General features: G+C 43.6%; 1 protein-coding gene across 22 annotated transcripts in view; it reads right to left on the bottom strand.

The window, feature by feature from the left end:
* The window catches only part of STARD13 (StAR related lipid transfer domain containing 13), a 585,508-nt gene that overhangs the window by 82,312 nt on the left and 478,303 nt on the right, over positions 1-24,893 (bottom strand). The window contains exon 1 of one of the 22 annotated variants that reach the window (XM_070049036.2): positions 14,541-15,155. The exons of 20 other annotated variants lie outside the window; for them this stretch is intronic. The gene's annotated coding sequence lies outside the window, so the exon portion shown is untranslated. Of the gene's footprint in view, positions 1-14,540; positions 15,156-24,893 lie in introns of those variants that run through there. One more of the 22 variants, XM_051831811.3, reaches the window with a different exon arrangement.

Genomic DNA, 24,893 nt, shown 5'->3' with positions numbered 1-24,893 from the left:
TGGTATTTCTCAGGGAGGTTGCATGCATACACAGGCGCACGGACATCCCCAGCTTTTTGAAGTTGTGGAGCCTCTGCCTACCACGAAATCCCAAGAGATTCTTCTAGATGGAGTCAGCCGATGAACTGCAAGGTGGGGGAAGAGTTGATTCAGACAACTAGAAGCAGGGCAGAATTTCCAGGCATTGGCCAAAGCACCTTCATGTTGACCCACCAAGATAACAGAGTCTTCTAAAAACAAAAATTAGGGGCGGGCATTGTGACTCAGAAGGTTAAGCTGCTGTGGATGCCCATGTCCCATATCAGAGCGCCAGTCTGAGTCCTGGCTCCTCTGCTGCTGATCCAGCTTCCTGCTCATGTGCCTTGGAGGGAAGCGGATGGTGGCCCAAGTACTTGGGTCCTTGCCACCCATGTGGGAGACCCAGATACAATTCCTGGAATCAGCCTGGCCCAGCCCTGGATGTTGTGGGCATTTGGGGAGGGGGCCAGTAGATGGCTGCTCTGTAAGTTTGTCCTTCAAATAAAAATAAATGCATATTTAATAAAATGTCTTTATTTTAATTTTATTTGAATGGGGGTAGGAAAAGAGAGGGAGGGAGGGAGAGAGAGAGAAAGAAAGAGAGAGGGGGAGAGAGAGAGAGAGAGAGAGAGAGAGAGAGAGAGATAAAAGAGCTACCATAATTGGTTCACTCTCCAAATGCCACAGTAGCTGTGACTGGGCAAGGCTAAAGTCAGGAGCTGGGATTTAATCCAGGTCTCCCACATGAGAGCCAGGAATCCAAGTACCTCTATGGGTGCACGTTAGCAGAGCTAGAACTTGGACCAGGCATCTGGATATGAATGTAGTTGTTACAAGTGGCATCTTAACTGCTGTGCCGCATGCCTGCCCTAACAACAACAGGAGGTCTTGGGACAAGAGCATGAGGTTCTGTCTCTAACTCTGCTTTTCTTTGAAAGGTGATGGATAAGAGTCCTCTGTGGCTGACATGCTATTGCCTCTCGGAGCAGACGCTCTGAGTTCCCTGAGTTCCAAACTTCTAGTACCAAGAAGGCCCATGCACATTCTTCCTCCTTCATGCTCCCAATTTCCTGCCTGGGGAAGAGCAGGGCTCAGGGCAAGGCCCACCACCACTGGGAAGTCGGCGGTCTTTGCTTCTGAGAGATGCCCTACTACACAACATTGCTCTAAGATCTTTGCTTTCTAAATGTTCAGTTACCATGCTTTATGGACTCTAGCCCCTCCTGGACTGCCCCAGACGTAGCCGAACGTCTATGCTGGTCAGAGGGCAAAGGGGTTACTGTGTTTGACTTGTTTAGCTCAATTCATTGGTTTTATTGAGTTACTTATTTGAAAGACAGACTGAGAGAGAGAGCATGGAAAGAGTGAACTTCTATCTACTGGTTTATTCCCCCAAATGGCTGCAATGGCCAGGGCTGGGCCAAGCTGAAGTCAGGAGCCAGGAACGCCATCCAGGTCTCCCATAGGGGTCACAGGGACCCAAGCAGTTGCGCCATCCTCTGTTGCCTTCCCAGGTGCAATAGTAGGAAGCTGGACACAACTCAATTCTTTTTTAGCTCTAGGTACCCCACTTACAACAGAAACTTTCATGGTTATCACAGAAAACCTTGCTGTGTAGTCAAAAGAAGGAGCACAGATTCTGTTAGGATAAAGCAACTCCAATAATCCCTGTGCCCTTCTCAATTCTTTCACTCCGGAGGGCTGGCATGGCAAGGTACAACTCAGCCGGAGCTATGGACTCCCTTTTCAAGAGTTTCTGTACTTAACTTTTCAGGAAGTATAGTATCTGGATCAATCAAGACTGGCTTTTACCCAGTTCAACTCCAAGGAAACATCTGCATGACTCAAGTGTAGTTTTATTACCTGACTACACGTAAAATCTTGATAATGCTTGGGTTCCCTTTTTATTCCTTGGCACTGGCTCAGAGGTAAATAAAATATTTATTGGGGATTTTTCAACATGTTGTCTCAGTTTTCTGGAAGGTTTTATGCTTCCCTGCTGCATCTGGAGATGGCGTTGGCTCTGTCAATAGTTTTTCACTCATCTAAGAAAATAAGAGGTCAAATTCAAGAAATTAAGTTGCTATTAGGCTTTCAGGTGCAGACTCATTTTTCTCCTTTTTCTTCAAGGCCAAAGGATCCACTGAGCTCAGAGGTTTGCTCTTTAAATACTTGGGTTTTGGGGCCGGCTCTGTGGCGCAGTAGGTTAATCTGAGGTGCCAGCATCCCATATGGGTGCTGATTCTATACCTGGTTGCCCCTTTTCCAATCCAGCTCTCTGTTATGGCCAGGGAATGCAGTGGAGGATGGCCCAAGTGCTTGGGCCCCTGTACCCGCATGGGAGACCCAGAAGAGGCACATGGCTCCTGACTTCGGATCAGTGCAGCTCCGGCCATTGCGTCCTTTTGGGGAGTAAATTAACGGACGGAAGACCTCTCTCTGTCTCTTCCTCTCACTGTCTGTAATTCTACCTCTCAAATAAATAAATAAATAAATAAAATCTTTAAAAAAATACTTGAGTTTTTAATTTTGCAGTTCATTGGTAGCTATTTGATGTTATACATTTCTTGCAGAATTCTTTGCAGAGTTCAGCTTTACCTGATGTGGAGTAGAAGAGATAAAACTCCCCACTGAAAGTGGGAAACATACCTGGGCATTGGAACCTTTTTGTTCATCAGAGCCATTGATGTCACCAGGGCAAATTAACTTTAATTTGCTGAGGGGCCAGTGTGGTGGCACAGCAGGTAAAGCCACTGCCTGCAGTGCCAGCATCCCATATGGGCACTGGTTCTAGTCTTGGCTACTCTACTTCTGACTCAGCTCTCTGCTATGGCCTGGGAAAGCAGTAGAAGATGGCCCAAGTCCTAGCCCCTGCATCCACATGGGAGACCCAAAAGAAGCTCCTGGCTCCTGGCTTCAGATCGGCCCAGCTCCGCCCGTTGCGGCCATTTGGGGAGTGAACCATAGGAGGGAAGACCTCTCTCTCTCTTTCTGCCTCTGCCTCTCTATTACTCTGCATTTCAAATAAATATTTTAAAAAAGATGTTTTAAAACAGATGAGTTTATTTAAAAAAGAAACCAACTGAGTCCCCATCAACATGCCACAAATGCAACCTCACAGGTAAATAAATTTATAGGAACTATAAAAATATTTTAAAAGCTTAAAATACATTAAAAATTTTTAAACTCTCAAATTGTTCATGCTGTATGGTAGATAATTTTGAATTAATAAAATTATTTAGACCTTAATACTTATTGGCACAAAATCTTCACTTGGTCTTGAAAAAGGCTGAGAATCAATAGCACAAAATCTTCACTGAGCTTCTTCAAACTTCAAGAGCACAATAGAAAATGGCAGAAGTATCTGCTCTGTAAAAAAGCAACTACTTCTAAATGGAGGTCTAGGTACATTGTATAGTATGAATATAATTTAATTTCCTGGCTAGCTTTGGGGGATGATGATTTTTATTAAGGGAGTCAATATAATGATTTTGACTAATATACTTGCCCCAGTACTCACTGGATTCAGGTATAAAAGGCTCACTTTCTCTAAGAACAGATTTGAAAAGGAGATGGAGAAACTTAAAATTTCTCCTTAGGCGTGAGCATTTGGTGTAGTAGTTAAGATACTGTTTGGGACACTGCTTCCCATCTTGGACTGCCTGGGTTCTTGTCCTGGTTCCCCTCCTGATTCTAGCTTCCTGCTAATGTGCACCTGGAAGCAGCAGGTCATGCCATCCATGGGGGAGACCAGGATGGAGTTTCTGGCTCCCAGCTTTGACCTGGCCCAGTCATGGATGTTGCAGGCATGCCTTCTTCTATGCTTTTCAAATAAACAAAGTTTTTTTAAAAAATTCTTCTTATGTAAATTCTAATAGAAGAATCATATATTTGAAACCCTCACATATACACACTCAAACCAAAACCAAATTGCGCTAACAATCAGAAAGGAAACAAAACAATATCAGCAATTTAAAAGTGCTATAAAAGAGGCAAATAGGGTGGCACAGTAAATTAAGCCACAGGTTGGAATGCCCACATTACCGTATCAGAGTTCCTAGTTTGAGACCTGGCTACTCCGCTTCTGATTCAGCTTCCAGTTAATGAGCCTGGGAAGGCAGTGGATGATGGCCCAAGTACTTGAGTCCTTGCTACTCATATGGGAGACCCAGAAGGAGTTCTTGGATCCAGGCTTTGGCCTTTCCTCCACCCCGGCTGTTGCATGCATATGAGGAGTGAACCAGTAGATGGAAAATTAACCTTACTCCCACTCCTTCTCTCTCTCTGTCCCCCTGCCTTTCAAATAAGTAAATAAATGTATTTTTTCTTTTAAAAAGGGCAGCCAGGGGAACTTTTGTTATGAAAGTGCTAGTAAAGAGGCATTACCCCAAGATTTCAGTGATGCTAATTCCACGACGACCCTGAACTCTGGATACTACACAGTCCAGTCAATCTCTGAGAACCAACTCAAGGACCTGCTGAGCAAAGGCAAAACCCTGCGCTTTAGATGCCCTCGAGTAAGGCAGGATGACAAATGTAAAGACACTGTGTAATCATTTTCAAAAATCAAATAAAAATACTGGTGATCTCCATATCTAAGGATTCTGCCTCCATAGTTTTAGCCAAATGTGGATTGAACATAAAAAAAGAACAATGGTGTCAGTACAGAACATGTGCATGACTTTTTCCTTTTCATTATTCCCATAATAATGTTGTACTTATTTAACCCATGCGTGCTCAGCATTCACACTGTTCTAGGCATCACAGGCATCTAGGGACGATTTAAAGCATGCAGGAGGATGCGCGCAGCTTCTATGCAAATACTACAGCATTTATACAAGGGACTTGAGCCTCTGCAGATTGTGGTAACCTTGAAAATTCTGGAATAAGTCCCCCACAGATGCAATTTCACAAGTGCTGTAATTTCAATTTTCTGCTAGTAAGTAACCAAACAAAAGAAAAAAGGGAACAAGAAAGGAAGAAAGGAAGAAGGGGTTGGAGGGAGGGAGGGATGGGAAAACTGCCATAATTCTACATCCACAGACTAACATTTTGTTGGTAGACAGTCCCTCATTCTTTTATGATGAAGATGTATATGTGTATCTAGCTAAGCACACCATCCATTTCACCTAAACTTCACATCAAAGTTTTCACTTGACAGTGCCACCAGACGTCATTTCAAACATTCTAGATGGCTGAATGATATTCCTACTGCCATTACATGAAAAACCATCTTATTTTATTAGTTCAGGCTTCCATGATCATGGGTTAAAAATAATAAGTCCAGTTCCCTGGAGGCTGTCATCTAAATAAAGAATTTTGTCAGCACATGCATGCTGGTGAATGTATTTCAGAGATTACTTCTGAGCTGACATTTCTCATGCTATTCTACATTCTGCATGAAGACATAGCTCATATGGTTTAGATTTATATTCTCAGCAGACTTCAAAAAGGAAATTCCAAGTGGAAGTTTATTCATACCCCAAAACTATGTTTAAATGATGCTACAGGGATGTCTTAAACTAACACAACTCAGGAAGTTCAAAGTGAAGGTTAGATCCTGGACCATGTTCCCACCTCTTCCTCCTTGGAAGCCTTAGGTATTTGGAAAGTGGAGATTTTTATGCAACAGCTGTTCCATTTGTCTTTAGACAATTTCATAGATGCATTTCACTTTATGTTACAAATTGGTATTTCCTGGTTGCCCAAGTTTCAAGGCTGTACTTAAAAAACAAAGCAATAAACAAACCAGACCAAATAAAGAACAACTCCGCATCTTGTTTTAATGACTAGATGAATATTTGGAATCTACATGACTCCTCAAATCATTTAAATAATCAAAAGCAAAAAGTGACCCCAAGTTTGTAAAGCTAGCAAATTCACCAAAAGCGTAATTTTTTATGACAAGAACAATTTTACTTTTGTGCAGAGCTAATGTTCCTGCTTTAGAGGGAGTTCAACATGCAGATCCATTCTCCTTTCATGTTGCTCTTAACTAATGGCATCTCTATTATTTAACTAAAACCCAAGTTTCTTCTCTAATTGAACCCATACACTTAGTTTCATTGATGAACAAAAATAACCTGTCACTTTGTCTAGAAAGTTCTCCTTTATTTGAGGGCATAAGGAAACTAACTGGACGCAAGAGAGGTACCAGGGCAGAAAGGGGTCAGAAACAAGAGCTCAGTCCAAATTCTGGCTCCACTCCTGATCACTTTTGAGACCATGGCTAGGCTAACTTTAGTATGCCTCAGCCTCTTCCTCTACAGAATGGGAGCCCTACCTTGGAAGACTGTCACAAGGATTAAACGAACAAATCACCGTGACATAAAGAGACAGGTACCTGGAACAGAGCATCTGCTAGTATGACTACAGCAAAAGTGCTTATTATTTCTTTCCCATAATAGAACATAGCATTTCTCATGGTCTCTGACTCTCCCCATTCAGCTCGTCTTCACGTGGCTTTCAGGAGTGAAAGGCATTTGTGTATTTATTTATTCAGAGACATCTGTTGGGTGCCCCGATGGGGAAGCCTGCTGCTCAGCGCTCTGGGAGAATGCACAGCTGTTGGTAACGGGGTTCTGTCCTGCAGGTCTTCAAACCAAGAAGGGAAAGAAAGGAACCTTTCAAGACATCCCCAGCCCCCCAAAACACAAAAGCTCTTTAGAGCATAGCAATGCCTTCCAGGGTTCGCAGCGTGGAAAGGTGACTAGCCGAAGTCTGGCAGATATGGTAAGATTTGAGCCAGAGGTTAGCCAAGGGTTCTGCCATACACAGCCCCTCTTCTGCCTACAGGCTGATATTGGAGCTGGCATTCTTGCGGTGCCTTCCTGGAAGGAGTTTTTGATGTTGCCCCATCTGTGCCTTCCGGAGGATCCTGGGCCCCATGCTGTCCATCAACCTGCCTCTAGATTCTTCTTATGACGTGCATGTAAAAGGCAATCCATTTTTACATCCCATAGAATGTCTCACTATAGTCTTTCTATTCAATGACGCTGTACTGCAGGAAGCCATGCCTTACACCATGCAGTGCTGCTTGACAAGATGTAGTGAGAGTCACCACAGAAACATGACACTTTGAAAATGGTAGGAAGGGCCTTATCCTGGGAGGATATGAACACAGGGCTAGGGAAGACAGTCTTGCAATTATGGTTCACAATGTGCTTACCAGTTAATAAGTAAAATATTAGCCATCAGATGCCTGATATGTGGAATCTCAAGGGCAAAGATGTGTTAAAATATAACCAAACACAGCAGAACCCTGGGAAAGCAACCTGTGTCAGCCATGTGAGCTTCAGTCAAAGAAGTGCTTTCAGAAGATTATGTTTCCATGTTATGAGAAAGAAAACTGAACAAACAAATAAATTGTAGGGAAGGGATATGGGCTTCCAGAGGATGAACGAATGGGAGAAGCCGAGGGTTAATGTGGAGCTCAGGGTCATTGACCTCAATAGATCAGGAGCCTCCCGGGTGAGCTTCATGCCAAGGTCCACTCTCAGCATAGAAAACATCCTAAGTGCACACCAGGGATCTGCTGTGTGAGGGGACAACAGGGAAAGGCATCCACATACTGTTCAACACTGCAAACCATTTGCATTTAAAAGCGAAGAAGTTGCTCTTATGTCCAAAAATGATTATAATGACAGTGCAATTATTCCTAAGGTGAGACAGAAAATTTAGAAGGTAGTGTTCCTTGAACCTTTAGCATTCTCAAAATAAAATAATTAAAACATGAGTTTTTAAGGTTGAGATGAATCTGTCTTGTTTAGAGTAAGGTATGAACTGGGAGTTATCTTTTTTTTTTTTTTTTTTTTTTTTTTTGACAAGAAGAGTGGACAGTGAGAGAGAGACAGAAAGGTCTTCCTTCCGTTGGTTCATCCCCTAAATAGCACCTACGACCGGCGTGCTGCCACCAGCGCACTGCGCTGATCCGAAGCCAGGTGTTTCTCCTGGTCTCCCATGTGGGTGCAGGGCCCAAGCACTTGGGCCATCCTCCACTGCACTCCCGGGCCATAGCAGAGAGCTGACAGGAAGAGGAGCAACCGGGACAGAATCCAGCACCCCAACCGGGACTAGAACCCCGGGGTGCCAGTGCCGCAGGCGGAGGATTAGCCTAGTGAGCCGTGGCGCCAGGGAGTTCTTAATCTGGGGTTTCAGATGGAACCCACAATTCTGAGAAGCTCTTTGTATGCAAACAGTGTTGTGCTGGTGCTTTCTTTGAGTTAGGCTGCCTAGATTTTCTCAAGTGCATAGGCTATTCCACTCCACTCAAATTTAGCCCAAGAAAGAGAAAATTTTTGGTATCTTAAAGACTTAAAATATTGTCTGCTCTGTTTCCTGTGGGTTTTCAATTTTTAATTTTGGAACATAAAGAGGTAATCTACCTTTCTCTCATATGTACACAGGCAAATATATATTTTGGTACACACATTCTATAAATATGGCATATGTAAAACTGCAAACTGCAAGCATCTTTACATATGTGGATTTTGTATACTCTTAAATTAATGACACAACAAGTACACATGGACAGATTAGAAACTGGATTACATCTTTCTATTTGCAGGTCTTAGCTTAGATGCTTGGAATTGTTTATTTTTTTACTGAATGTTGACTGGATCTGTGAATGACTATGTATATTTTTAAAGATTTTGTTTATTTTATTTGAGAGGTAGAGTTATAGACAGAGGGAGGGAGAGACAGAGAGAAAGGCCTTCCATCCGCTGATTCACTCCCCAAATGAACGCAATGGCTGGAATTGAGCCCATTTGCAGCCAGGAGCCAGGAGCTTCTTCTGGGTCTCCCATGTGGGTGCAGAGGCCTAAGCACTTGGGACATTTTCCATTGCTTTCCCAGGCCATAGCAGAGAGCTGGATCAGAAGAGGAGCAGCTGGGACACTAACCACACCAATATGGGATGCTGGGGCCGCAGGTGATGGCTTAGCCTACCACGCCACAGCACTGAATGACTATATCAACAAGAAAGCATTTATATATCTGAAGGCCAAAATCCAAAACATGTCTCAGATATTTAGGTTCCTCCTCCATACTCAAAGGGCTCTTACAAATACGGGAAAATGGGGCTGGCACTGTGGCACAGGGGGTTAAGTGATAGCCTGCAGCACCTGTATCCCATGTGGATGCTGGTTTTGAGTCCTAGCTTCTCCACTTTGATCCAGCCCACTGCTAATATGCCTGAGAAAGCAGTGGAGGATGGCAAAACAGGTCCTTGGGTCCCTGCACCCACGTAGGAGCCCTAGAAGAAGCTCTGAGCTCCTGACTTCAGCCTGGCCCAGCACCTATTGTTGCGGCCATTTGGGGAACAAACCAGCGAATGGCAGATCTCTCTCTCTCTCTTTCTGTCTCTCTCTCTCTCTCTCTCTCTTCTATCACTCTAACTCTGCTTTCAAATAAATAAATACATCTTTTTTAAAAAAAGAACTATGGAAAATGATACTTTGCAAGTCATAAAGCCCTAAAGGAAATTCAGGTAACATTATTCTTGTGGTTGTGGATCCACTTGTGGGGGAGCTGCCTGTGACATCTTTGGGCAGCAGTGTCCACCTTCCACTTCCTGAAAGGCAGGACGCTGGACGCTGCCCTAGCTCTGAGCAGGAGAGGCCTTTCTGCTGACTCTCATTCTCTTTCCCTCTGCATCAAATCCACTGGCGTTCTAAGCACACAGAGTCCTGCAAGATTCAGTCTTGGGAGAATGCTAAGCCGAGAAGAGTTTCGGATTTCCCACAAAGGCAGCCATCTCCCTTTGTAAGGTCCTCAAACCTGATTGGGAACTATTCATAGTTGAAAATAATCAGGCACAGCCACAGAAAAAGGATATCACAGGACTTTCAGGCAGCTTAGCCACAATCATTAGTGAGAATTATGAGGGTACTTCAAAAAGTTCATGGAAAATGGAATTAAAAGATAAATTTACAGTGGAGCAAAAAGTTTTGAAATCCAAGTATATGAACTTTGCAAAGTTCATGAAAACTCTATGCTGAAAAAAACTATGGCTAGACTTTATCTTTTCATTTCTTTTTCCATTAATTTCTGGAAGTACCCTTGTACCCTTCGTACAGTTATGAACAGGCACACACTCACACATTCACACATACATATACACGGACTACAACAAAGTTCTCTCACACACAAAATTCCACTTTAGATACACAAGGCTTTCTGACATTTTCAGGTCTAAGCTTTACCAAATTGCCATCACACTCACCAACTGACTACATGAATGCCCAGTTTAAAGAACTTCCCAGTTTGGATGGTGTCCTGGCACAACAGGTTAAGCCACTGGCTATGATGCTGGCATCCCATATGGGTGCCGATTCATGTTCCCACTGCTCCGTTTCTGATCCAGCTCCCTGTTAATGCACCTGGGAAAGCAGTGGAGGATGGCCCAAGTGACTGGGCTCCTGCCACCCACATGGGAGACTCTGGCTCCTGGTTTCAGCCCTGGCTTTTATAGTCATTTGGGGAATGTACCAGGGGATGGAAGATCTCTCTCTGATTCTCCCTCCCTCTCTTGCTGTCACTCTGTATTTCAAATCAATAAATAAGTCTTTTTCTTTAAAAAAAAAAACAAAAAAAAAACAAACGGCTTCCCAGTTTAGTTGTCTAAGTGAAAGGCTTAGCTTACACATATACTACAGTTATGTTACAAACATCTGGGTAAATAAATTAATGAATAAATTGAACTGGTTCCATGAGTCTGACATGTGGGGGTCTTCTTATTTTCCTCCCCTTTCTCTCTTCAAAAATTTTTTTCTTACAAAATTTATTCAAGAGGGAGGGAGGGAGGGAGGGAAAGAAAGGGAGGGAGAGAGAGAGAGAGAGAAAGAGAGAGAGAGAGAGAATTGAAAGAATTCTCATTTGCTGGTTCAATCTCCAAATGCCCACACTGGCCAGGGCTGGGCCAGGACTGTTGCCAGGAGCTGCAAACTCAATCCAGGGCTTCTACATGGGTGCAAGGGACCCAATTACTTGAGCTATCATCACTGCTTCGCAGCATCTGCGTTAGCAAGAAGCCAGTCAGGAGCTGGAGCTAGGAGTGAAACTCAGCTACTCAGATGCAGGACATGCGCGTCTTAATTGCCAGGGTAAACACCTGTTCCCTCCCTCCTCTCCCACCCCAGGAGCTGTGAGATTTGTCGTGTAAACACATTTGCTTCCTGTTGCAGGACTCCTGCAACAGAATCCCAACATGTCTTCTTGCTTCAGCCCTTGCCTTCCCTACATCTCGAAAATGCACCCATGACCATTCTCCTCACAGCTCCTCCATGTCGGCCCGTCACCTGCAGAACAACACGCCTGCCCCTCTCCGTGCCTTACGGTGCCGTACTGCCTGAGCCACTGTCTTCTTTGGGGGTGCATACTTAGTCAGACACTGCCTGGAAGCCTCAGCCCGGGTCATTGTTTCATGGTCCACGTTAGTGCTCTGGCTGCTGTCTCTTTCATCTGTCACACTCCTCTTGCTGTTTTTCCCCTGACATATTCTCATTTGTCTTCTACCAAGACGCAGCGAAGATACCATCTCCTGCATTCCAGGACGGACGATTACACAGCTATTTGAGTCTCTGTTGAGCAAATGCCTCCTCCTCTGGGATCACAAGCTCTTCAAGGGCAGAGATGGCTGTACTCACAATTTGTACCACTAGTGTCGCGCAGGGCACTTGGAACCCAGTGAGTTCTCCAAACAGGCCGAATAGAGCGAGAGCTACGTGAATCTGCTTGTTCTGCACTGACCTCAAGTCAGAAAGGACTGCAGTCCTTGATGGATTCCCAGCAAAGCTGGCCCCGTGATGCTTCTGGTCAAAGGTCTTTGGCAAAGGGACTGTCCACCTCCTGCAAAAGCTCTCTTGCTTTCTCTTTCCTTTCCTGGCTTGATTTATGGAGGCTCAGGGACATGGCTGGGTTTTCAGGGCCTTCTGTTCCACTCTATTTGAGAAGCCTGTGGCTACTGCTGCTGGGGCTGAGGCTGGGCTGAGTGCCAGACCCCAGGCTTAATCAATAACAAATCAATGACAGGAAATCGCATGCAGCTTGGACGTCTTCCAGATGTGGGTTTGGAATAGTGCTGGGAAGTCATATTTGGTCCAGAGTGATGAGTGAAGTATTAGGTCTCCCCATTGGAGGATATGAGTCCTAGATCAGACTGGACCACCCAAATCTCCCTGCATGGGCCCTGGGGGAAACCCGACTCCCCTAGGCTGCCCCATTCATACCTGCAAGAGAGTCCCACAGCCGCTGGTCCATGGTGGCAGCCTTGGGGATGGTGGAGATACAGGGATGCTTTTAATTAGAGGAGAGTAATGCCTCCCTTCCTTGGCAACGTAACCACATCCGGCTCGGGCGGTTTTGGTTCTTGGGAGCAGAGGGAAATGTGTGATGTGATGGGGTGAGTGTCTTTTGGGCCATGAACTAGCTAGAATTGCCTGGAAGACTGTTCTACTCTACTCAGATAACATTTCTCCTTCCTTGAAGGCATAGCTTACGTGACATCCCCTCCAAGAAGCCTGCCCTGAGACCCATACACTTAAGGACACCCCCACTCTCTGGCCCTCTGGAATTACATTTGATCTGTTCAGTGTGATCCCGACCTCCATCTCTTGCAGACTGAAAGTGAGCACAGTGAATGTGCAAACAGTAGGGACTTAATACTGGTTTGTGGTGGTTGTAGCTATCTTTAATAACTGAGATAAAAACCAGCTTGTATATGGGCATGGCTGACGGTGATTGACAGTGACCATGATGATTGAACGAACCTTATCAATTTCTAGGTAGAAAAGTGGACAGGGCTGGGAGAAAGGGACAAGTAAATGACTAGAGGAAAGGCAGAAGCTGGTAAGGGGAGGGAGACAGCAAGTTGAGGTTAAAAACAACAACATAAAGACAAGTTTCAAAAAGGAAGGTGGCAGTAGGGAGCAATAAAACAATGCTAAATGCAGGGCTTGACATCCGGGTCTCTGAGCAAATCCAGTTACATCTCAAAGCCCTAGTCTCTCCTTTCCAAAATGTGCACAATGTTACATACGCCCTCCCTGGAGCAGTGTAAGGAGGTGAGAAACTCCAGAACAAGCAAGGCATTAGTTTACTGCTGCAATCTGGGCTCAGGCGCAGGGTTGTGGACTTGAATTTGTGTTTATGTTTTCTGAACAAAATGAATTATGTCTATTGATGTAGAGGAGGCACTTAAAAAATGGAGTGATGATTTACAATTGAAATGACTACTTTTCACTTTTTCCACTGACATACCTTAACGGGAGAAGAAAACAAGGCTGCTTCCTGTGAATCTATTTGACATGTCCTCCTCCATAAAGCTGGAAGATATCATGCCTCCCTCATTTGTTTTAAAACAAAAAGCTTTCTTTCCAGTTTGAGGAAACTCAAAGATCCGAGAAGATGAACCGTCCTGTAGCCTCTACACCCTCTTGGGCATTCTGCTCCCTTGAAGAGGCGCAGATGCAAATTTAAAAGAAAAATCTAAATTTGGGAGAGATGAGCTCTATAAAGGTACTTCAAAAAAGTTTATGCAAAAATGGATGAAATGTAACTTTTGTTCACACTAAAAAATGTAAACAATTGTTCAGCAGGGGTCTTCAAAACATTCTGTACATGGATGTCAAAAACTTTTACACCAAATTAGCTTATATTTTAATTCTATTTCCTATGAACTTTTTGAAGCACCCTAGGTTTTTTTTTTTCTTATTATGATGCTTATTTTTAACAGCCTTGCTAAGTACTAGAAACGGTGGGGTACAGGTAAATTCTGCCTCCACTCCGGCTCTGGTGGAGCCGGACTCCAACTTTAAAGAACTGAGACACACAGGCTACCGAAATCTGACATCAACTAAGCTTAAGATTAGAGGATGAAAGCACAGTCTTTGCTCAGCCATATAGCGTGCTGGCTTGACAACCAAAACGGTCTTGAACATATTTCCGTAAAATGGCAGGATGCCTTATGTTCTGAAAGCCGTTTGTGCATTTCACTCTGCCCGTTATTCAGAAATGCAACCAACACTGTGCTAAGATAACTTCAGAGACAGAACCCAATTTTGATCTTTCACTCCCTTGCTTACGATTGTCCGTGACTCCCAAGTCTCTCCAAAATAAAACCCCAACTTCTGATGCCAGCATGTGTTCTCGAGCTTAGCACAGGTTCCTGGCGAGTCCTTCTGTGCCTCAACTGCCCACATGACCTGAACCCCAGCGGTACTACCCATTTTCTTGGGGTTCCCTAAAATTGCCACCAACTCTTCTACTGCTACAACCATCCTCTGCTCCCTGCAGGAGTTTCCCTAGAATGAATCTTCTCCCACTTCATCAGCTCAGCCAATTCTCATTCTTCTGCCCTCCTGCCACTCCCCCCGCCCAACCCCCTTTATTCACAGCTCTGTCTTCTGCGAGAGAAGTCCTCCCTGGCCACAAGACATCGCCATTCCTGCTGCGAGAGCTACGTAGGGCGTAGGGTTCCCCTTCTCTTTGTATCCTCTGTGTCCTTCTGACCCAGCACTTACCCCGGCGCTGGAATTTTCAGTTTGATCTGCTCTTCTGATTCCATCCACAGACACTGTCTTTGCTTCCCCTGCTCCAGCATGACGCCCAGCACTCCAAAGGGGCTTGAGTAATGTTTGCCTGGAGAACCAAGGAAGATTCCAGCACAGAGGCTCAAAGAAATTCAGAGCAGGGAGCAGATGATCCTCCCCTCTCCGCTTCCGGCTGCTAACACTGGAGAGGAACCTCACTGCTCCCCCGTGACCTGCAAGCCTCAGCTGAGATTCCAAGCCTCCACACTTCCTTTCTTCATTGTTTTCACTCACAGTACAAAGGAACACCAAGGATTTGCATCACAGCCTCAAAGTAAAGTGCCAGGGAGAAAGGATTCCATTCGGAGCAAACGAAACCACACACTTCCAATGAACCAAAGTCCTCAACTAGACGAAGCTACAAAGTAGAGTATGCTCCATTTACTCACATCATCAGTAAGAGTCTTTTTAGTAGTAATCAGAACTTTCAACTCAGAAAAGACAGCTCAAGAATTACATTATAATTCCACTGGCCAATCTTTTGTTTGAAATTTCCAAGTCTTTCCTCTTACATTCCCTTCAAGACCATAAATATAGTCTAAAAACATTCCACAGTTGACTAAAAGTAGCAAAGATAATGCTTCTAAGAGACTCACTCCTCTTTGGTACCAAAAACGCGCTCTTGTCTAGTACAGGTACTAAGGAACAGATATTCTCATCGGTGTTTTAAATGTTACAAGGCTTTTCTTCTTTCTTAACTATGATTATTAATTGTTTTATAACACAAAAATTGGATCAGCAAATTTAGAGTATTTGAAATTAATAACCCCATGAGCAAAACAAAACAAAACAAAAAACTAGGTTTTTAAATTCCCTTTGGGGTCGGCATTGTGGCTCAGGGGTTAGACCTCTTCCTTTGACACAGGCATCCCATATGAATGCTGGTTCCACTCAGCAGAGGATGGTCCAGGGGCTTGGGCTCCTGCCATCCACCTGGGATACCCTAATGGAGTTCTTGACTCCTGACTTTAGTCTGGTCTAGCCACAGCCGATGTGGTCGTTTGGTGAGTGAACCAGTCTGCAGAGAATCTCTCTCTCTCTCTCTTTCTCTCTGTAACTCTCTGTAGCATCTCTCTTTGGTGTAATGGCTTCTATTAGCAAACCCCGTGTATCACTAAACTACCAGCAAATTCTGCCAGAAACCTGCTACGAAATTCTGCTTCAAGCATTTACAACCATTTCCTGTAGGCTTCCTATTGTTACCTCTTGACTTCTGGTCATGCTGTGAAAATAGATGGGAAACAATTCACAGCAGTGCTTGGAGATGCTTGTCTGGGAAAGTGGAGGAGTATTTATCACTAATGCTGATGTCATTGTCATTTCTGAAATTCCAGCCTTGGTCACTCTCCCATCTGGGTATTTTTCTAATCTGCAATTCTCTCTTCCGGCTGTCTCTCACTACCCACACACCTGACCTCTGGGGGAACCACTGAGTCACTTCCTGTCCTTTAAACTTCCTCTTCTGTGAGAGCCTTGACCTGGGAGATGTGATGGGAATGACCATGGCCAGCAGGAGAGAGTGGCCAAGAAGGCAGGTGGAGAGAGATATGGGCCTGCAGGTGGTGAGAGGGAGTTGCCAGCACTGTGGATTTGTAGGAGATAATTATAGAAATCAAAATAAAGACACAAGCTGTGCATTATTTAATGCTTGGTTTACTGCCAGGAACCTGACTCCACTCTTCAACTGGCCGGTGATTATTTGCAACTTCAGGAAGAATGGAGGGAAAAGGAAACTAAAAGTAAATCCATCAATCTCACATTTATGAGAAGTCTGAGTGGGCAAATCTGAGACCTGATCAAGAGAAAGTGGTTGGATGGGCATGATTTTATTAAGATCCCTGACCATATTTGTCATTAGGAATTTGTTAATTTATAAAGTCATTAATACATTGGAGATAGCATACGAATCTTAAGTTCTCCAGGCCAATTTGAAGAACAGGATATTTTACCTTGGTAAAATTTCTTTGTTAAACTAAGAATTATAAAGTAATATAACAGCAGAGATTTAACAGTCACATGGGTGGGCTATAATTCCCAGCCTCCCTTGTTGTTAGTCAACACCAAAAGCATATGGTGAATGTGTCATGTGATCTGCCACCTGTTCCCCTTCTCTCTCCACCAGGGTTTGCCCAGTGCCCAACTGTGCAGAGCCCAGGTGATCTCAGAAGCTCTATGTGGGGGTAGTGGAGCTTCAGTCAGCCAGGATGTGTTTCTCAGTGTGAGTGGGAAATCAACTTTTAATTGGTTAGTATTTATACACATCTTGAGGATAGGGATCCCTGCCTTATCTGATGTCCAATCACCAATGGCTAATATATATCTGGAAAAGAACAGGTATATGGCTAACTGTTATGGAAATAATGAATATTGAATGAGTTATAGGAATACTGGCATATTAAAATTGAAAACAGAGAGTTAATTCTGAGGAAAATTTCTAGGTATTCTTGGCCACTACACACACACACACACACACACACACGAGCTCACTCTAAACATTCCTCAAGAACTCTTTTGTATTTTCCATCTATTTTTGTTTTCATGGAAACCATTCAACTTTCAATACGCACCACACTAGGACAGATTGGGAGCAGCTTCTTTTGAAAAGGATGCAGGCTCCCCCCACCTCCACTCCCACCCCCCACACACACACACAAAAGACTATTCAGTTGACCAAATAGGTTTGCTTCACTGTTCATCCGTTTTAGAGAACAAAATGAATTGAAAACATAGTCTGGTGTTAGCAAGACATTTACGGCATCTCCGTTGAGGGGATACTGACTGGGTTAGGAAGGCTTCCTTGTTTCCTGTGTTCTTCATAAAGAAAGCTCTTGAGCCTGTCAGACTCATGTATGAAAGTGACAAACGGTGAGACACTTTGCCTTAATAATAAAACCCTCCACATTCCTGTGCTTTTGTATTGCCTTTCAGGCTAAACTTGATTTCTAGGTTGAAGACTATAAAGTGACACTAGGTATTTCCTTTTCTAACTCACTGTTTTTGTTTTTGTTTTTTTTTTTTGTTTGTTTGGTTTTTTGACAGGCAGAGTGGACAGTGAGAGAGAGAGAGACAGAGAGAAAGGTCTTCCTTTGCCGTTGGTTCACCCTCCAATGGCCGCCGTGGCCGGTGCACTGCGTTGATCCAATGGCAGGAGCCAGGTACTTCTCCTGGTCTCCCATGGGGTGCAGGGCCCAAGCACTTGGGCCATCCTCCACTGCACTCCCTGGCCACAGCAGAGAGCTGGCCTGGAAGAGGGGCAACTGGGACAGAATCCGGCGCCCCGACCGGGACTAGAACCCGGTGTGCCAGCGCTGCAAGGCGGAGGATTAGCCTAGTGAGCCGCGGCGATGGCCTCCTTTTCTAACTCACTGTTACCGATTATTGGGACAAACACTTATACCTGCCTACCATGTATAAGTCAATTTTTCTAAACTCTATCTTTAGGGTTCACTTTTGTCATTTAAAAATGTTGCCTTTCCTTGCTTTTTACCGTTCAAAAAATGTACCATACACAGTCTGATATATCACAAAAATCCATAAATAAGAGTTACAAATCAAGATTTGTTATTATTCCTTTTGTATATATTTTTTTCTTTTTTTCTTTCTTTTTTTTTTTTTTTTTTGACAGGCAGAGTGGACAGTGAGAGAGAGAGACAGAGAGAAAGGTCTTCCTTTTTGCCGTTGGTTCACCTTCCAATGGCCGCCGCTGCAGCCGGCGCACCGCGCTGATCCGATGGCAGGAGCCAGGATCCAGGTGCTTTTCCTGGTCTCCCATGGGGTGCAGGGCCCAAGCACCTGGGCCATCCTCCACTGCACTCCCTGGCCATAGCAGAGAGCTGGCCTGGAAGAGGGGCAACTGGGACAGAATCCGGCGCCCCGACCGGGACTAGAACCCGGTGTGCCGGCGCCGCAAGGTGGAGGATTAGCCTATTGAGCCACGGCGCCGGCCCCTTTTGTATATTTTTGAGAAGTGATTTCTAATTTGGTTGGAATCTCCAAGGTGGCCGTACCTTTTGGAAAACTGGTATTTAATGGCTAGACATAGAAGAAGGAAAGCAAGGTGAAAATGAGGAAGGAAAGAAGGAAGGAAGGGAAGGCAGGAAGTGAGAAAGTGAGAAGAGATCCTCAATCTGTCATCCTTTCACATTACCTAAACAAACCCCGCCCTCCCTCTGGCCCTATGACAGTGTGGCAGGAGTCCACCAGAACACCTATTTGGTCATCTCCTGGCTGTATTTGAACCTCCCTCCAACAAAGAAAGAACTTGTTTGCCTTTCTTGTCACACACTGGTGCCTTTATTTGCAGACAATGCCCAGTTCACAGCTATTCCTCTAAAAAGAGAAGTGGACGCTTTTCTAACACAATTCTCTGCAGGCTCAGTTAGTCCCCTAACTACAAAAGGGTTCTCGGCACCTGCTCTCCCTACCTTTGTCCTGGCCTCCGTGTTCGGAGTTTCTAGCAGGCGCTCCATAGGAGTCCTTCATTGAAATTCACCATCTTAAAGCTCACCTCCTTTCAGTCCAACCTACTCTAAACACTCTGAAATGCTACTGTCCAAATCAGGATTTCAAAGCTAACCTTAGATTTCTGAGAAAGTGCTGACGTTCCATCATGGCCTAAGCGCACGCTGAACAAGGATTCAGAGATAAGCATGAAAGCCAAACCCCAAATATATTGAGGCGTACGGCTCTCAGCACGAATGCCGTGTCAGAGTAAAATAAAGGATGTACAGTGGCAGCACTGCACTCATTTCTCAATGTGCCCAACCAATGACATAATCTTAAAAACATCCAGGCATCCAAAAACAAAAAACAAAAAGCCCAGTGTTATTCCAATGCATTATTATACTCAAATTTCCAAAAAGATTTTGCAATTTTGCAAACAATTTACAAGGTATGATTACTATAATAAGTTATGATGTAAAGTTACTAAACTGATCTTGTCAAAAACTACATACAGACACGATTTTCAGATTTTTAAATGCATTTTTCTTTGGGATGCTCTGACAATTAGCTCATTATGGATTATTAGATAGAGAACAGTCATTTTCCAAATGCTTTTAATTTTTTACAAAATACTTGATCATAGTCCAATTATTGTCGTTACCAAAAGACTTATAAAAATTTCTTTTCGATTTTTAGAAGTGTATATCTTCACACAATGAGAGAAAAAAAGAAAGCTTACAGAAGGCAAAGGCCTTGACCTGGCAGTTGGATGCCTCTTGAGCTGCTTATGTCCCATCTCCAAGGGTCCATGTTCAAATTCCTGCTGGAGGCTCAATTCCAGCTAATTTCCTGCTAATGTGTGCCTTAGTTGTGTCTCTGCCATCCACCCACGTGAGAGGCCTAGACTGAGTTCTTGATTTCTGACTTTGGCCTGATGCAGCTCCAGTTGTTGAGAGGAATCTGGGGAGTGAACCAGAAGATGGTAGCGCTCTCTCTTTCTCTCTGTCTCACAAATAAGTAAAATTAAAAAAAAAAAAATTCTTTAACAACAAATAGAACTAATCGCTGCTCCACAGAGTCGAGAGGTTGTCATGAAATGTTTCGACACAGTGGCTTGGTAGCTGTGTGACTTTGGCCACAAAGCTTGGCACTCCCTGATCTTAGTCTTCTTGCCAGAAAAAAAAAAAAAAAAAGAGAGATCTCCTTTACAGTCCTTTAAGGGCACAGAATTCTATGATTCTTGAGATATTACTGTGAACAGCACCTGAAATCTGTGAAGCAAGGTCACCTTGGAACAATGTCAGAGGGCTCTAGAGAAGACAAACCCTGCACAGACGTTCTGGCTACGTGGTTGTAGACCATGGCCCCACGCATGCTAAGGGAATCCAAGGAAACCGAGCAATTGCTGCAGGAAAGTTAAGTTCTGACACTCTTGGCTGCTAGGAAGGCACGGTTGGCCAGCTCCAGGCCAAAGGGCTGACATGACTTCATACTGTGGTCTCTAACCTAGCCCGCTAAACAGTCACAGAACCCACAGGCTCTGCTGCTGCATCTTGGTCGCTGGCATCAACCCTTGCTGGGTCTTCTTTTTCAATTTGATTCTTAAATACAGCGTTGCTAATCTCTCCTTGTTTTATAATCCATTTCTAATAAAACTGAGAAGACAGATAGGATTCTGACTACAGTGAGATGAATAAAGCTGCCTTAAAAGCAGTCAGTTATTCTAAGACAATTATTAAAACGTCTGGATAAATGACCTCAGACTGCACTCAGCTTGCAAATCAGGCAGTCTGGCCTCGGTGCTCATGGCTTTGGACTGCTTTCTCTGAAATCAAGTTCAGGAGTCCGTGAACTTGACTGTTTCTTTCTTAGTGGCTCCCATAGCATTTGACAGTGTCAGGCACATAGCAGCATGGAGAAACTTGTTGGCAATTCACTAGTTACTACTGAAAAGGAAAAAGAAAAAAAAAAAACATTCTAGAGCATGGGAAGGCTTTAGGCATCTTGTAGTTTGGAGATAAAGATTCCCTATAACTGCAGTATTTCCTAACCAGAGAATGCACTACTTAGAAGCAAAAACAATGTATTAATAACTTGGCTTCCATTATTCCTTAATATATTAATCATCATGCATACTTGTTAATGGTATTTATTAAAGGTTTGTGATTTTTTAGAAGGTTGCACATATTTTGAGGCATCTTTGTGAATGTTCTCTCTCATATAAATTGAATGAGGAAGGTTTACAGGAACTCACAAAATCCATTTAATTATTTTTAAAATTCTTTCATTCGCCATTTAAATATTCTGCTAGCAGGTATCTATATCGCTACCATTGATACTGAGTGCCAGGGATGATGTACAATGGTTCGCTTAATCCTCACAGGAACTTTTAGGAAGGTCTTATGGTAGAAGAAACCAAGTCTCAAGGAAGTTAAATAGGGCACTTAAGGTCACAGATGGGGATGCTGCAATTCAAAGCAACAACTTTGGCTGTGATTCTAGTTGTCATTCATAGCTAAATGGGAACAAATAGATAAGAAAACCACAACAGGTTTCCAAATCCTTTAGAAAGAAAGTAGAGATTATAAATAAAAATGCGACCAAATGGGGAGCTAGCATTGTGGCAGCTGCTGCCTGTGACGCCGGCACTCCATATGCTCCACTTCCGATCCAGCTCCCTGATCACGTGCCTGGGAAAGCAGCAGATGTCTCAAGTGGTTGGGCCTCATGGGAGACCCAGAAGAAGCCCCCGGCTCCCGCCTTCAGACTGGCTCAGCTCTGGCTATTGTGGCCATTTGGGGAGTGAATCAGTGGATGGAAGGTTTCTCTCTCTCTGTAACTCTGCCTTTCAAATAAATAAATATAACAAATAAATAAATCTTTTTAAAAAATGCAACCAAAAATAAGAAAAAAAAATTGCTTAAATAATTGCCCTGGTCATTTACCCATAGTTTAATCAGTCACTAAATCTCTATGAGGGTACTTCAAGAACTTCATGAAAAATATGGATTATGAAAAAAGGTGGATTATGAAAAATGTGGATTCTGCCTGAGTGCCCGGTCACCCTTGTGTCGCTCCGAGGCAGTTGCTATTCTCACCGATTGGAGATGAGCAATCAGAAATTCACAGCGGAAGGAAGGCACACACACAACCAAGACCGTGTCAGAGGCAAACCTGAATCTCCCACTTCCCCAGCAAGCCACACTGCTCCACGTTGCCTCGCTGCAGTGTTTGTGTTGGCTGCCACACAGCCTTTGCAGCAGGAAAACAAAGACTCCAGAAGAAAAGGAAAGAGCTGAACTTGAGGGACACACAGAGAAAGTGCACAGATCAGTTAAATAAATGAGGAGGCTTATCCCATCATCGGTACTATTAATTAAATTTAGTTATCTACCAGCTAAGTGCTATGCAGCTCCATGGTGATTATCAAGGCAGTCAGGATTTCAAATGGCACTGATAACTGAGAGTGATAGGATTATGCATTTTTTCCCTCCAGAGCTGAAGCAAAGAAGATCCTTTAAGCTGAGGTTTTCACATTGTAGTTTCTTTATTAGCAAGTAGGCCAGAATGATGCCAGGACTGGGAGAGCCTATTTTCACTTATGTAAGGAAAAAGGAAGAATTCTTGCTAAGTAGAAACAAATGCACAGAGGCACCCCGGCTCTTGCCTGCACTTGGACTTGCATTCAATGGGCTGCACTCAGCAGTGAAGCCACAGGAATGGGGGCGTGAACACGACACAGGCCTAATAAACATACTTTTATTTGATGATGTTTGAGCCATAAATATACTTCCCTTTTAAAAACAGATATTTCCTTAAAATTCTGTTAAATGAATTTCTGTAAATAAACCTTAATTTAAATACAGAGGGATGGTTAATATTTAATGTTGGAAATATTATTCTATGAAATTCAGTTTACAAAGGAGATTAACATTTTCACTTTTAAAAAGAATTTTCACTTATATTAAAGATGCACACAAGCTGGTGCCGGCTTACTAGGCTAATCCTCCGCCTTGTGGCACCGGCACACCGGGTTCTAGTCCCAGTCGGGGCGCCGGATTCTGTTCCGGTTGCCCCTCTTCCAGGCCAGCCCTCTGCTGTGGCCAGGGAGTGCAGTGGAGGATGGCCCAAGTACTTGGGCCCTGCACCCCATGGGAGACCAGGATAAGTACCTGGCTCCTGCCATCGGATCAGCGCGGTGCGCCGGCCTCAGTGCGCCGGCTGCGGCGGCCATTGGAGGGTGAACCAACGGCAAAAGGAAGACCTTTCTCTCTGTCTCTCTCTCTCTCACTGTCCACTTTGCCTGTCAAAAAAAATAAAAACAAAGATGCATACATATACCTTTGACATATTTTGTAAATGTAAGTCCTTATATGATCAGATTACAGGAAATGCATGTGTTTTAGGTTTGAAAGTAGGTTTGTTCTTAGACATCACATTTTAAAGCATCTAGCATGGAATAAAATTGCTTTAATAAGCAGCAGATACAATTTGTTGTTTGTAGACAACTTTTCAATGTTGTATTCTTTGTTGATATTGGGCAGCATATAGGACAAATTCAAAATAATGAGGAATTAAGATGAAAAGAAAAACAGTTCACAAATCCCTGATAGAGGTTGCTTTGGAGAAACTAAAAATGGAAGTTTTAAAAAAATCAGAAATGAGTGATAAATTGATTGTTAAAAAGAATATTATATATACTGTTAGTCATTTCAAAAGCTGACCATAGCTACCGTGGAGACTGATTCACATTTTTCTGGTGGTAGAGCCTCCTCTTGTATAAACACATACACATACCAATATGTTATGTGAGCTGCAATCTTGCAGGGACTTCAAGGAAATGCTTGTTTTTATAAAAGAACTCATATTTTCCCATGCTTCTGCACTTCTTGTGCAAGAAATTTTATGAGATTCTAGTAAACCATATTCTATTCTCTTTCCTTTGTTCTCCCTTTCTTACTGGAAGAGGATGTTATCTGGATGCAATCATGTTCAATGAGAATAAGTTTGGGCTGAGGAGATGATTTAAATCACTGGCCAACAATTAAAATGACTAACCTGGCATCACTTTGGGGATGGTCATGTAACTGCACTGGGTCCACACGTTCACTGTTCTAATGCAATATACACTCCCGCAGGAAGGGAAGCTGCTTCAGCTTTGTAGACCTCGCCACTCTTTCTGTAACTCAGCTGGTTAAAACTGGAATTGTGTAGCTGTAGAAATGGAATGTGAACTTCTTTAGCCCTACCTCATCAAAGTCTCCAGAGACTAGGTTTTCCTTCCAGTTCTTTCCCTATAACCCACTAAACTATTGCTGATATTCACCGAAAGATCAGTCAGCCGGTCTGGTGTTCCAACCACCTGGAGATGACAAATATTTTCCCATGTGAAGGATCCCATAGCAACCAGATTTGTGCCAGGGACACAAACCAGCCATGACGGTGCTACAGTCTTAGCCAGGAAGCTGACACACGCCACCCACAGCATTATTATCCTAAGAGGATTTTGAGAACTCAAGATTCGTTGTTTCTCAGGTCTTAGTTCTTTAGACACAAGAAGGAAAATTAACTCGGACCCTAAAAGAATTAAGATAATAGTTAAGATCAGAAAATCTTTGGCTTCAAATCTCTTTCTTACAAGCAACGCTTCCTTGGAAGAGTTACTAACCCTCTCTGAGCCTCAGTTTTCTCATCTGCAAAATGTAGAGAATGATCCCCCCTCAAAGGCTGGCTGTGCAGATGAAGTGAGGTGATCTGTCCTATGGTTGGCAGATGCACAGCACATAAGAACTGAAAGTTTCATTTTTGTTTTTATCATTAAGGAGGGACTTACAGGACACA

This window comes from Oryctolagus cuniculus, chromosome 9 (genome assembly GCF_051225735.1).
Source record: "Oryctolagus cuniculus isolate XC-2025 breed Fujian yellow rabbit chromosome 9, ASM5122573v1, whole genome shotgun sequence".
Lineage (NCBI taxonomy): Eukaryota > Metazoa > Chordata > Mammalia > Lagomorpha > Leporidae > Oryctolagus > Oryctolagus cuniculus.
This window is presented reverse-complemented; position numbering and strand designations above follow the sequence as displayed.